Raw genomic sequence first — 14,575 nt, 5'->3', positions numbered from 1 at the left:
CATAATGGAGTGAAGGATTATTTCATCACCTAATATAGCCCAGATGATGACATTTACTGTAAGGCATTTATATTGTTAAATCCTTTATGGCTATTCTTGACAATAGGATTTTCTTCTGCTGTCTTTATTCCCCGTACTCCCCCTACCACACATACACACACACACACACACACACACACACACACACACACGCCATGTTGCTGATGTCTCTCACTCTCTCTTCTTTAGTTACCCTCACGATGCTCCCCTTCTCCCCATTTCTATTTAAAATATTATTGGAAAGCAAAAATTCTTCCAATTTTATTTTATAGAAGAATTCAAATCATTTGATCATTTATTGTTTGAGCAGCATAAAAAAAAGCAGAGAATTTAGAAGACCATTAACAGGGTCAACTTTTTGCCATCATCTCTTTCCCAGGAGTTGTAAGTAGAAGGAAGTAGAGAGTGATTCGATTGATTATATGATACTAGAGGCACGGTGCATGAATTCATGCACGGGTGGGGTCCGGCCAGCCTCACTTCTGATTGGGGTGGGGAGGGGCATAAGTGAGGGTGGGACTGGCCAGGGTAGGGGCTGCTGGTGGTTGGCCAGCTGGCCCCACCCCCTGGTCAAACTCCTGGTTGAACTCCCAGTAGAGAGGACAATTTGCATATTAGCCTTTTATTATATAGGACTAGAGGCCCAGTGCACAAAATTCGTGCACGGGGCGGGGGCGGTGTCCCTCAGCCCAGCCTGCACTGTCTCCAATCAGGGATCCCTCAAGGATGACCAACTGCCCGTTTAGGCCCGATCCCAGTGGACATCCCTCTCACAATCCAGGACTGCTGGCTCCCAACCACTCGCCTGCCTGCCTGCCTGATTGCCCCTAACTGCTTCTGCCTGCCAGCTTGATCACCACCTAACCACTCCCCCTCCAGCCTGATCAACGCCTAACTGCTCCCTTGCCAGCCTAATTCCCCCTAACTGCCCTCCCCTGTTGGCCTGGTTGCCCCTAACTGTCCTCCCCTGCAGGTCTTGTTGCTCCCAACTGCTCTCCCCTGCTGGCCCAGTCATTCCTAACTGCCCTCCCTTGGCAGCCTGGTTGCCCCTAACTGCCCTCCCCCTCAGGCCTGGTCCCCGCAACTGCCCTCTCCTGCAGGCCTTTTCCTTCCCAACTGCCCTACCTTGCAGGCCTGGTACCCCACAACTGCCCTCCCTTGCAGGCCTGATCAGTCCCAACAGCCGTCCCCTGCAAGCCTGGTTGCCCTTAACTGCCCTCCCCTGCTGGCCTGGTCACCCCTAACAGGCCTCCCCTGCAGGCCTGGTCCCCCACAACTGTCTTCCCCTGCAGGCCTGGTCACCCCCAACTACCCTCCTCTGCCAGCCCAGTCACCCCTAACTGCCCTCCCCTGCAGGCCTGATTGCCCCCAACTGCCCTCCCTTGCAGGCCTGGTCCCTCCCAACTGTCTTCCTCTGCTGGCAATCTTGTGGGGGCCATATTGTGTCCACATAGGGGCAGCCATCTTTGACCACATGGGGACGGCCATCTTGTGTGATGGAGTGATGGTCAATTTGCATATTACCCTTTTATTATATAGGATAAGTGCCACCAACACTCTCAAGGAAAAAGTGACTATGCTCAGTTTTCTGTTGGAACAAAATATAAACTGCCTTTTCATTTAATTCTTGCAAAAAATCAGTGAGGTAGCTATTGCTGTATGACTTCTTTAAAAATTCAAGTTCAAAAAGATGAAGAGATGTCCCCAAATACAGGTGGGTGATCCCAGAAAGTGTCATGAGCAGTTGCTGATTCATATCATAACCCATTCTCTATTTAACCCTCTGGCTGTTGGCTTCTGGCCTTACTTTTCTACTGAACCTTCTCCTAAAGCTTCTTTATGACCTATTGATGCTTAAATCCCAAGGTTTTTTTCTCAGTGATCATGGTTGTCAAAGCGTGTGGTGCTTTGACACTTTGTCTTTTAGCTGAGCTGCTGGCTGAGGTTCCTGGTGTAGTTCATTGACCTGTGGCCACTCTTCTGTTTCATTTGGAGTTCAGGGAGCAGAGGAAGTGCATGTCCACAAACCCACATCTCCTTCAACCTCACCAAATCCTGACCTGTTTTATTTCCTATTCTTGATTAGCCAATCCTAGAAGAGTTATATGGGAATACATAGTGTATATTCCTGTACCACCCAACCTACAATCATGAAGTAAATTTCTCTGATACTGATATATTCCACAAGGCCTGTGCTTTTACCCTGTTACATATGTTTTTAAAATAAATAACAATATGTGACAGGACCTTTTAAAATTGGCAAAGATAATCCTGATTCATAAATCTAAAATCTGAATATATAGGATTCAGTATGATACTGACTCATGGTCATTTTACCAAATCATATGTGTAGAATATTATTTCCAGGTTATTATGGATATATTTTCCATGTTTTCTTTTCTCCTTGATTTTTTTTTTTTTACCAAGTCGTCGTTTAATGTGTTGTGTTCCTGTGGGTTAGTGTAATTTGTTACTTGACTTGATTTTTTAAAATAAAGTACTCCAAGTTTTGCTTTTATCTTTGTGGTAAAATATACACAACATGAAATTCACCATTTTGACCATTTTTCAGTATATAATTCAGTGGTATTAAGTATATTGACACTAGGGGCCCGGTGCACAAAATTCATGCAGGGGGTGTGTGTCCCTCAGCCCAGCCTGCACCCTTTCCAATCTGGGACCCCTCAAGGGATGTCCGACTACCCGTTTAGGTCAGATACTAGTGGGATCTGGCTTAAACGGGCAGTTGGACATCCCTCTCACAATCCAGGACTGCTGACTCCCAACTGCTCACCTGCTTGCCTGCCTGATTGCCCCTAACTACTTCTGCCTGCCAGCCTGATCACCCCCTAAACACTCCCCTGCCAGCCTGATCGACGCCTAACTGCTCCCTTGCCGGCCTAATTGCCCTTAACTGTGCTCCCCTGCCAGCCTGGTCACCCCTAACTGCCCCCCCCCTGCAGGCCTGGTTGCCCATAACTGCCCTCCCCTGCTGGCCTGGTCCCCAACAACTGCCCTCCCCTGCTGGCTATCTTGTGGCAGCCATCTTGTGTCCACATTGGGGTGGCCATCTTGGGTGTTGGAGTGATGGTCAATTTGCATATTACCTCTTTATTATATAGGATTAGTGGACCCATCCATCTCCAGAACTTTTTTTTTTATCTTTCATAACTGAAACTCTGTATCTATTAAACAAATCCCACCTGACCCCAGCAACTGCTATTGTACTTCCCATCTCCATAAGTTTGACAACTCTACGTACCTCATATGAATGGAAACCTATAGTACCTGTTCCTTTGTGACTGCCTGATTTCACTTAGCAAAATGTCCTCAAGGTTCTTCCATGTTATACCAGGGGTCTGAATGCCCTTCCTTTTTAAGGCTGAAGACTATTCTGTTGTATGCATATAGTACACTGTTTTTATCCATTCAGCTACTGAAGGACACTGGATTGCTTTCACCTTTTGGCTAATGTGTATAATGCTGCTGTGGTTATAAGTGTGCAAATAACCATTTGAGCCTCTGCTTTCAGTCCTTTTGGTTATACTGTATACCAGAAGTGGAATTACAGTATCATCTGGTAATTCTCTTTAAACATTTTTAAAGACCTACCACACTGTTTTCCACAGTGGCTGTACCATTTTATATTTCTAGCAGCATGCACAGGGATTTTGGTTCCTCCACATCCTTGTCAACACTTGTTACTTTGTTTTATTGATAGTAGCCATCCTAATGGGTATAAGATGATATCTCATTGTGGTTTTGCATTTTCCTATAGATTATTAAGTTTGAGTATCTTTTCATAAGCCACTTGTATATCTTCATAGAAGAAATATCTATTCAAACCCTTTGTTCATCTTTAAATCATGTTTTCTTTTTGTTGTTGGGGTTTTAAATATTTTAGTTGATTTGTTGTTGTATTTTAGGAGTTATCTTTAAAAATTGGATATTAACACATTATTAGATATATGACTTGTAAATATTTTCTCCTACTCAATGGATTACCTCTTACCCTCTTGTTAGTGCCTTTTGATAAACAAAAGTTTTAAATTTTGATGTTGTCCAAGTTATATGATTTTTTTTATTTTATTACCTGTATCCAAGAAATAATTTTCAAATCCAATGACATGAAGCATTCCCCTAAATTTTATTTGAAATATTTTACAGTTTTACCTCTTGCATTTTGATAATGATCCTTTTATTCAATTTTGTATATGGTATATGCTAAGGATCCAACTTCATTCCTTTACATGTGGGTATCCAGTTTTCCTAGTCAGCACTGTTTGTTGAAAAGACTGACTTTTCCCCAGTTAATGGTCCTGGTGCCCTGGTTGAAAAACATTTGACTATATACAGAAAGGTTTCTTTCTGAGTTATGTATTCTGTTCCATTGGTCTATATATCTGTCTTTATTTCAGTATCACACTGTTTAGATTGCTGTAGTTTTGTAGTAGTTTTTGTAAGCAAAAAGTGTGGGTTCTTCAGCCTGTTCTTCTTTACACAATTGTTTGGCTTTTTGGGATCCCTTGAGATTCCATATATCCTATGTAATAAAAGCCTAGGTGGTGTAGCATGATGTCGTCACAAGATGGCTACTGCAACATTGTCACAAGATGGCCACCACAAGATGGCCACGGCAGTCAGATATCCCCAAGGGGTCACAGATTGGAGAGGGTGCAGACCAGGCTGACGGACACCTTCCCCCGTCCCTGTGCACAAATTTTGTACACCGGGCCTCTAGTATATATACTGTATATATGCTGTATATACAGTATACATGTACAGTAATACAATGTATTCCTGTTGTATATTAATAAGTGTTATGTATTCTTGATGTATTGTCCCCTTTATCATTATAAAATGTCTTTTTTTTCTCTTGCTACCTTTTTATCTTGAAATCTTTCTTATCAGATATAAGTATGGCTACAACCACTTTTCTCTGCATACCATTTGCTTGGAGAATCATTACCCATTCACTTTGAGTCTATATTTGTCCTTGGAGCTGAGATGTGTCTCTAGAAGGCAGCGCATGGTTGGGTGTATAATTTATTTATCCAATCTGCTACTCTGTCCCTTTTTTTTGGTGATGTCAGTCTGCTTATATATAGGGTGATTATTGATGTATCAGGATGAACTATAGACTACTATCTTCTGAGTTTTGTTTGTTTAGTAGCTCTGAGTCATCTTTCTTTTTTTAAAAAACATTATTTTTAGTGTTGACACTATTACAGATGTCCCCATTTACTCCCCCTAAACCCACCTCTACCCAGCCCCTGTCCTCTCTTCTCTCTGGCCATCACCACACTGTTGTCTGTGTCTATGAGTTATGCATATACTGTATGTTCATTGGCTAATCCCTTCACCTTCTTTCATCTAGATTCCCCTTCCTCCACCCCCACAGCTGTCAATCTCCTCCATGCCTCTGTTTGTATTTTGTTCGTCCATTTATTTTGTTCATTAGATTCCACATATACCAGTAAGTGAGATCATATATTTGTTTATCTTTGACTTGCTTATTTAACTTAGCATCCAGGTCCATACATGCTGACACAAAAGAATGATTTTCTTCTCTTTCACGGCTGCATAGTATTTCATTTTGTAAATGTACCACAGCTTTTTAATACACTCATCTATTAATGAGCACTTGGAGTGTTTCCCAATCTTGCCTATTGTTCATAATGCTGCTATAAACATAGGGGTGCTTGTATTCATTCTGACTGGTGTTTTGGGTTTCTTAGGATGTATTCCCAGAAGTGGGATCACTGGGTCAAAAGGCAGTTCCACTTTTAATATTTTTGAGGAAACGGCTTTTCCACAGTGGCTGCACCAATCTGAATTCCAACCAACAGTGTACTAGGGTTCTCTTTACTCCACATCCTCACTAGCATTTGTATGTTGATTTATTGATGGCAGCTATTCTGGTAGGGGTGAGATGATATCTCACTGTAGTTTTAATTTGCATCTGTAACATTGAGCATTTTTTCATATGTCTCTTGGTCATCTATATGTCTTGTTTGGAGAAGTGTCTATTCAGGTCCCTTGCCCATTTTTTTTTACCATTATCTTTTTTTTAAAATATATTTTATTGATATTTTACAGAGAGGAAGGGAGAGGGACAGAGAGCTAGAAACATCGATAAGAGAGAAACATCGATCAGCTGCCTCCTGCACACCCCCTACTGGGGACGTTCCCGCAACCAAGGTACATGCCCTTGACCGGAATCGAACCCGGGACCCTTCAGTCCGCAGGCTGACGCTCTATCCACTGAGCCAAACCGGTTTCGGCCCATTATCTTTTTTAATTAAGGTATTATATGTGTACATATCTTACCATTGCCCCCCCCCACCCCACTCCCATACATGCCCTCACCCCCAATGTTTTGCATCCGTTGGTTACTCTTATATGAATGCATACAAGTCCTTCAGTTGATCTTTTATTTCCCCCACCTCTCCCTAACCTTCCTACTGTAATTTGACAGTCTGTTTGATGCTTTACAGCCTCTGTATCTATCTTTTTGTTCATCAGTTTATAATATTTTTTTATTATCCACAAGTGAGTGAGATCATGTGGTATTTTCTTTCATTGACTGGCTTATTTCACTTAGCATAATGTTCTCTAATTCCATCCAGGTTGCTTCAAATGGTAAGAATTCCTTCTTTTTTATGGAAACATAGTATTCCATTGTGTAGATGTACCATAGTTTTCTGATCCATTCATCTGCTGATGGGCACCTAGGCTGTTTCCAAATCTTAGCTATTGTAAATTATGCTGCTATGAACATAGGAGTGCATATATCCTTTCTGATTGGTGTTTCTAGTTTCTTAGGATATATTCCCAGGAGTGGGATTACTGGGTCAAATGGGAGTTCCATATTCAGTTTTTTGAGGAAACTCCATACTCTTCTCCACAGTGGCTGCATTCCCACCACCAGTGCATGAGGGTTCCTTTTTCTCCACATCCTCGCCAACACTTGTCATTTGTTGATTTGTTGATGATAGCCATTCTGACAGGTGTGAGATGGTATCACATTGTCGTTTTCATTTGCATCTCTCAGATAATTAGTGACTTTGAGCATGTTTTCATATGTCTCTTGGCCTTCCTTCTGTCTTCTTTCAAAAAGATTCTATTTAGGTCCATAGCCCATTTTTTTTATTGGATCATTTATCTTCCTTTTATTAAGTTGTATAAGCTGCCTGTAGATGTTGGAGATTAAACCTTTATCAGTGATAACATTTGCAAATATGTTCTCCCATACAGTGGGGTTTCTTGTTGTTTTGTTGATGGTTTCTTTTGCTGTGCAAAAGCTTTTTATTTTGATGTAGTCCCATTTGTTTATTTTCTCTTTGGCTTCCATTGCCCTAAGGGCAGTATCAGTGAAGAAGTTCTTTCGGCATATGTCTGAGATTTTGCTGCCTGTGGATTCCTCTAGTATTTTTATGGTTTCCCGTCTTATGTTTAAGTCCTTTATCCATTTTGAGTTTATTTTTGTGTTTGGTGTAGGTTGGTGATCTAGTTTCATTTTTTTTGCATGTATCTGTCCAATTTTCCCAACACCATTTATTGAAGAGACTGTCTTGACTCCATTGTATGTTCATGCCTCCTTTGTCAAATATTAATTGCGCATAGCGGTTTGGGTCGATATCTGGATTCTCTATTCTATTCCATTGATCTATATGTCTGTTCTTGTGCCAGTACCAGGCTGTTTTGTGGACAGTGGCTTTGTAATACAGCTTGATATCTGGTATTGAGATCCCTCCTACTTTATTCTTCTTTCTCAGGATTGCTCTGGCTAGGCGCAGTCTTTTTTTATTCCAGATGAATTTTTGTAGAGTTCTTTCTAGGTCTGTGAAATATGCTGTGGTATTTTAATGGGGAGTGCATTGAATCTAAATATGCTTTGGGTAGTATGGACATTTTAATGATGTTGATTCTACCAATCCATGAACATGGAATGTTCTTCCATCTGTTTACGTCTTCCTCGATCTCTTTTTTCATTGTCCTGTAGTTTTCCGTGTATAGGTCTTTTACCTCCTTGGTTAAGTTTATTCCTAGGTATCTTAATTTTTTTTGTGCGATGGTAAATGGGATTGCTTTTTCTGTCTCTCTTTCTGTAAGTTCACTATTGGTGTATAGAAATGCCATAGATTTATTGGTGTTAATTTTGTATCCTGCTACATTGCCAAATTCATTTATTAAGTCTGTTAGTTTTTTGATGGAGTCTTTTGGGTTTTTTATGTACAATATCATGTCATCTGCAAATAAGGACAGCTTTACTTCTTCTTTTCAAATTTGGATGCCTTTTATTTCTTCTTCTTGTCTAATTGCAATGGCTAATACTTCCAGTGCTCTGTCGAACAGGAGTGGTGAGAGTGGGCATCCCTGTCTTGTTCCTGTTCTTAGGGGAAATGGTTTTAGTTTTTGTCCATTGAGTATGATGTTAGCTGTGGGTTTATCATATATAGCTTTCATTATGTTGAAGTATGATCCTTCTATTCCCACCTTGTTGAGAGTTTTTATCAAGAAAGGGTGTTGGATTTTGTCAAAAGCTTTTTCTGCATCAATTGATATGACTATGTGATTTTAATCTCTCAATTTGTTTATGTGATGTATCATGTTAATTGAGTTGCGGATATTGTACCATCCTTGCATTCCTGGGATAAATCCTACTTGGTCATGGTGTATGATCTTTCTGATGTACTGCTGGATCCGATTTGCTAGAATTTTGTTGAGGATTTTGGCATCTACGTTCATGAGGGATATTGGCCTGTAATTCTCTTTCATTGTGTTGTCTTTATCTGGTTTTGGTATTAGGGTGATGCTGGCTTCATAGAAGGAGCTTGGAAGTGTTCCTTCCTCTTGAATTTTTGGAGTAGTCTGAGAGGATACGTTTTAGTTCTTCCTTGAATGTTTGGTAAAACTCTCCTGTGAAGCCGTCTGGCCCCGGGCTTTTGTTTGCTGGAAGCATTTCGTTAAATTCTTCAATTTCTTCCATAGTTAGTGGCATATTGAGCTGTTTAGAATCTTCCTGATTGAGTTTTGGAAGGTTATATTTTTCTAGGAATATGTCCATTTCCTCCAGGTTGTCCAGTTTGTTGGAATAGAGTTGTTCATAGTATTTTTTAACAATCCTTTGTATTTCGGCGGGATCTGTTGTTATTTCACCTCTATCATTTCTGATTTTGTTTATTTGGGTCCTTTCATTTGCTTCTTGGTGAACCTGGCTAGAGGTTCATCAATCTTGTTTATCCTTTCAAAGAACCAGCTCTTGGTTTTGTTGATCTTTTGTATTGTTTCTTTGGTCTCTATGTCGTTTATCTCCACTCTGATCTTTATTATTTTCTTCCTTCTGCTTACAACTGGGTTTTTCTTGTTGCTCTATTTCTAACGTTTTGAGTTGAGGGTTAGGTAATTTATTATCATTGTTTCTTGTTTTTTGCAGTATGCTTGTAGAGCTATGAACTTCCCTCTCAAGACTGCTTTTTGTGTCTCATAGATTTTGGATTGTAGTGTTTTCATTGTCATTTGTTGCCATGATGTTTTTTATTTCTTCCTTGATCTCTCTGGTAACCCAGTCATTGTTTAATAGCATGCTGTTTAGTCTCCATGTGTTTGATTTCTTTGGCTTGTTTTTATTGTAGTTTATTTCCAGTTTTATGCCACTGTGGTCTGAGAAGATGCTTGATATGATTTCTATCTTCTTGAATTTGAAGAGACTTTGCCTATGTCTCAACATATGGTCTATCTTTGAAAATGACCCATGTGCACTTGAGAAGAATGTATATTCTGTGGCTTTGGGGTGAAATGTTCTGAAGATGTCAATTAATTCCATCTGGTCTAGTGAGTCATTTACGATTGATGTTTCTTCGCTGATTTTTTTTTGTTTAGAGGATTTGTCCAATGGTGATAGTGAGGTATTAAAGTCTCCTACTATGATTGTATTGCTGTCAATCTCTCCCTTGATATCCTCCAGGAGTCTTTTTTATGTATTTGGGTGCTCCTGTATTGGGTGCATATATGTTTACCAGAGTTATTTCTTCTTGTTGGATTGCTCCCTTTAGTATTATGAAGTGGCCTTCCTTATCTCTTGTTATGTCCTTCACTTTCAGATCTAATCTGTCAGATATAAGTATTGCTACCCCAGCTTTTTTTTTTTTTCATTTCCATTTGCCTGAAAAACCTTTTTCCATCCCTTCACCCTCTGTCTGTGTGAGTCTTTTCTTCTGAGGTGGGTTTCTTGTAGACAGCAGATATATGGGTCTTGTTTTCTTATCCAATCCATTACCCTATGTCTTTTGATTGGGGCATTTAATCCATTTACATTTAAAGTTATTATTGATAGGTACTTATTTGTTGCCATTTTTATTCTTTACCCCTGTGTTCCTTCTTCGCTTCCTATTTCTTTTTTTTTTTTACAGCAGACCCTTTAGCATTTTTTGCATTGCTTGTTTGGTGGTAATAAATTCCCTTAGTCTTTTTTTGTCTGTGAAGCTCCTGATTTCACCTTCAATTTTGTTTGATAGCCTTGCTGGGTACAGTATTCTTGGATTCAGACCCTTCCTTTGCATGACTTTGTATATTTCATTCCATTCCCTTCTGGCCTGATGAGTTTCTGTTGAGAAATCAGTTGCTAGTCTGATGGGGGTTCTTTTGTATGTAACTTTCTATCTCTCTCTTGCCGCTTTTAAGATTCTTATTTTGTCATTGGTGTTTGCCAATTTAATTATAATGTGCCTTGGTGTCATTCTTTTGGGGTTCATTTTGCTTGGGACTCTGTGAGCTTCTTGGATTTGTGTGGGTTTTTTTCTTCTCTATATCAGGGAAGTTTTCTGTCATTATTTCTTCAAACAGGTTTTCTATTTCTTGCTCAGTTTCCTTTCCTTCTGCAACCCCTATTATGCGAATGTTGTTTTGTTTCGTGTTGTCCCAAAGGTCCCTTAGGCTCTCCTCCTGCTTTTTAATTTTTTTTTTCTAGAAGCTGCTCTACTTGAGTATTTTTTCTCATCTTGTCTTCTAGCTCACTGATGCAGTCCTCTGCTTCTTCTAGTCTACTCTTGATGCCTTCTATTGAGTTCTTTACAGCAGTGATGTCATTTTTCATTTCTTCTTGGTTCTTCTTCATTTCCTCTTGGTTCTTACTCATATTGCCAAATTTGTCTTCTATTCTTTTTAGCCACCTTATGACCATTTCTTTGAATTCTTTCTCTGGAAGGTTGCTTGCCTCCATTTCGTTTACTTCCTTTTCTGGTGATCCCTGCTTTTCTTTCATATGTGGGCTGTTTCTTTGTATCCCCATGGTCTCTCTTCTCTGGGTGTCTGGTTATGTAGTTCTCTCTCTCCTGGGTTGATTTAAAGGCACAAAATACAACACAACCAGGTACAACACACAAGGCACTGAACAGAAATGTATTCATGATATTAATAACCTCCAATAAAGGTGACCACCAGAGAAAGGCAAATTAGGGGATAGGAGAGAAAGAAGAAGAAGAAAAAGAAAGAAAAAAAAAATGAAGGAGTGTCAAAATGAAATTGGGAACAGGATAAAAAAAGTAAGAGAGACAAGAAAGAGACTAAGGGAGAAAGGGGAACAAACTATATATATGGGGAGAAAACTGCAATAGAACAACCATTAATCCCAGCAAATGCCAGCAACAAGTACCTGGGGATTAATACAAAGTACAACACCAACTAATATCAAGCAAGGCAAGGAAAAACAGAATCAAAAAACAAACAAAAACAAAGCAAACAAAAAACAAACAAACAAAAGAATAAGCAAAACTATCTCACAAAAAAGCATAAAAATTTGACATAATCAACATTCAAGCAAACCACAACAAAAGGACAGAGAGAAAGACAATAATTTGGATAGTTAAGACAGCGAAGAGAGAGGTGTGTATGGACTTGGATCAGGGGATTGTAGATTAGATATATAAATAGGGTGAAATTTTATCAGGGGGTAAACAGAAAGAATAAGGAAAATCTAAAGCAGGAAAAGGGTAAGATAACAGGACACCAAAAGGGGAAAGGTTAGGAAGAGAGTGATGGCATAAAGGTAGAGTTGAGATAGAGTAAAATGATGTTAAAGGAAAGATGAAAATAGAATGTAGAACACTAATCCCAAAGTAAAATAAAGAGAAAATAAAATGATACTTTAAAAAATAAAAAGATAAAATAGTAGTAGTAATAATGCTGATTGAAAATAAAAATGTAATAATTAAAAAGGTAAAATCAAGTGAGGAAAAAAGAAAGAAATTAGTTTCTTGAGTAAAAGATGCAAAAAATGAAAATAAAAAAAAATAAAATGTGCAGTAGTGAAGGTCATTCACTTCCTCTATTGTTCTGTTTAGCACACGTGTTTCTCAGTCTGGACAGTATGGCCATTCCCTGCATTCCACTGCTCCTCAGTGTTGTAAGCCAGTCCTGATTTTTAAGCAGGCAGTGTGTCTTAATTTCTTTATTCCTTTATTTTTGATTACACAAGAGTCAATTTGTGATTCAGCCCCTGGGTGGCAGTGTTTCTGGATTGACTTCCGGATCTCTTTGGCCTCTCTAGCCTGTATTTACATCCTTCTTTCCCTGTGGCACTCAATACCGGTTTGTGGAAGTGGGCTGCCTCAGAGCTGGCTCTCCAATGGTCACTTCCTGCTCAGATCCCCAGGTTTTAGAAAAACAACTTTCCCCTGCAGTCTCCCAGGGTGTCCCCAACTGGGTGATCCTATGTATTGGGCCCAGCAATCAGAAGTAAGGACCTGAAGAGGAAAAAGCCCAAGTGTGCGAACATTGGGTCCGCGCAAGTCTAAGCAGCCAGCACACCTTTGAAATTCTTAGGCTGTCCCTGCACGTCAGATCAAAATGGGCTGCCCTTTAGAGATCCCTTCTGTCAGCAGCTCTGAGGACCCCCCTTCACATTCACGGACCACGCCAGCCCCAGCAGCCACGGACCTTTCCAAGCACAGACCTCCCTGGTCCTCCAGCTCGCGCAAAACGTGCAATCCTCTCTCCTGCAGGGACCAGAGACCTCACCTTATCCCAGGCAAAATCTGACCTTTCTGTGGTGCAGTGTAGAGCTCCTCTGAATCCGCATGTTTGCGCCAATTGGGGACCGGAGTTCTGGGTCCCACAGCTGTCCAGTGGGCGCCGCAGTTGTGGACCTTCAGGCCTCCGAAAAGCTCCACTTTCCCTTTCAAGATGGCGCAGTCCCCAGGTCCGAGCCTGCAGCTCCAGGAGGGGACCCAGCCTCAGTGGGGGCTGCCCGGTTAGGGGAACCCTGTCCATCAGTCCCCCACCCTCTCCTGGAGTCTAGCTGTCCCCTAACCTGCCAACAAACACTCCTCGTGCGACCCTCAGCTGCTCCCTCTCTCTGCTCTGGGACAAGGCTTGGAACAGTCTGTCTATTCCACCTCCATTTCCCCACTCCCCCCCTCCTTGCCCATTTGTTAACTGGATTGTTTTTCTTCCTGGTGTTCAGTTGTATAAGTTCTTTATATCCTTTGTTTGCATTTAATCTTTATTGTTGAAAGTATTACATATATCCCTTCTTTCCTCTCATTGTCCTCTTCTAGCCTGCCCATGCCCCCCACCCCAGGCCTTCACCACCCTATTGTCTATGTACATGGGTTATGCATATATGCATACAAGTTCTTTGGTTGATCTCTTCCCATCTACCCACCTACCCCTGCCTTTCCTCTAAGATTCGACAGTCTGTTCCATGCTTCTGTGTCTCTGGATCTATTTTGTTCATTGGATTCCACATATGAATGAGATCAAGTGATACTTGTCTTTATCACCGGCGGGAATTTGACTGACTGGGAATTAGACATGTGCTGACCACCAGGGGGCGATTCAGAATATGGTGGGCGACAGCAACATGGCTCTGGCAGCAGGTAGCAGTGGAAGTGCTGCCAGCCCCAATGGGCCCCAATGAGAGCGGAACCACAGTGGGATGGTGGAGCAGGTGAGCGGGCGATGCCAGGCTAAGGTGGGTGTGAAAGGAGGCCTCAGCTGGCAGCAGCAGGCAGCCAGGGGTAGGGAGGCCCTGGCCAGCAGGTGGCAGCCACTAAGGATATTACCTGTGCATGAATTTCATGCACTGGGCCTCTAGTTATTAAATAAGAGACTATTGTGACAAGACAACAAATTTGATGAAAAATTTAAAACTTCCTAGAAAAAGTAGAATTAAATCTGACAGAAGACAAAATACCAAACTAGAATTATCATGCAACTATTAAATAATTTTAATCAGTTGTTTAAAATATTCCCACCCACCACTGGAAAAAACTTGCAAACCCACCAAAAATAGACAGTTGTAGAGGTGAGTTCGATAAAACATTTAATAAAGGATATTACCAACCACAGAGAGTTCTTCTAAAAGTTTTTTTAAAGAAATGAGTATCACTAACTAATTAAGGTTTATTAAACCATCTTAACAAAACCAGAAAAAATAAATATAAGCCACTCATACTGATAAATATAATGCAAAAATTATAATCAAAATGTTATGTAGATATTAATAAAGGAATGGAGCAAAGGGAATCAGACA

This window comes from Plecotus auritus (assembly GCF_963455305.1).
Source record: "Plecotus auritus genome assembly, chromosome: 7".
Taxonomy (NCBI): Eukaryota; Metazoa; Chordata; class Mammalia; order Chiroptera; family Vespertilionidae; genus Plecotus; species Plecotus auritus.
This window is presented reverse-complemented; position numbering follows the sequence as displayed.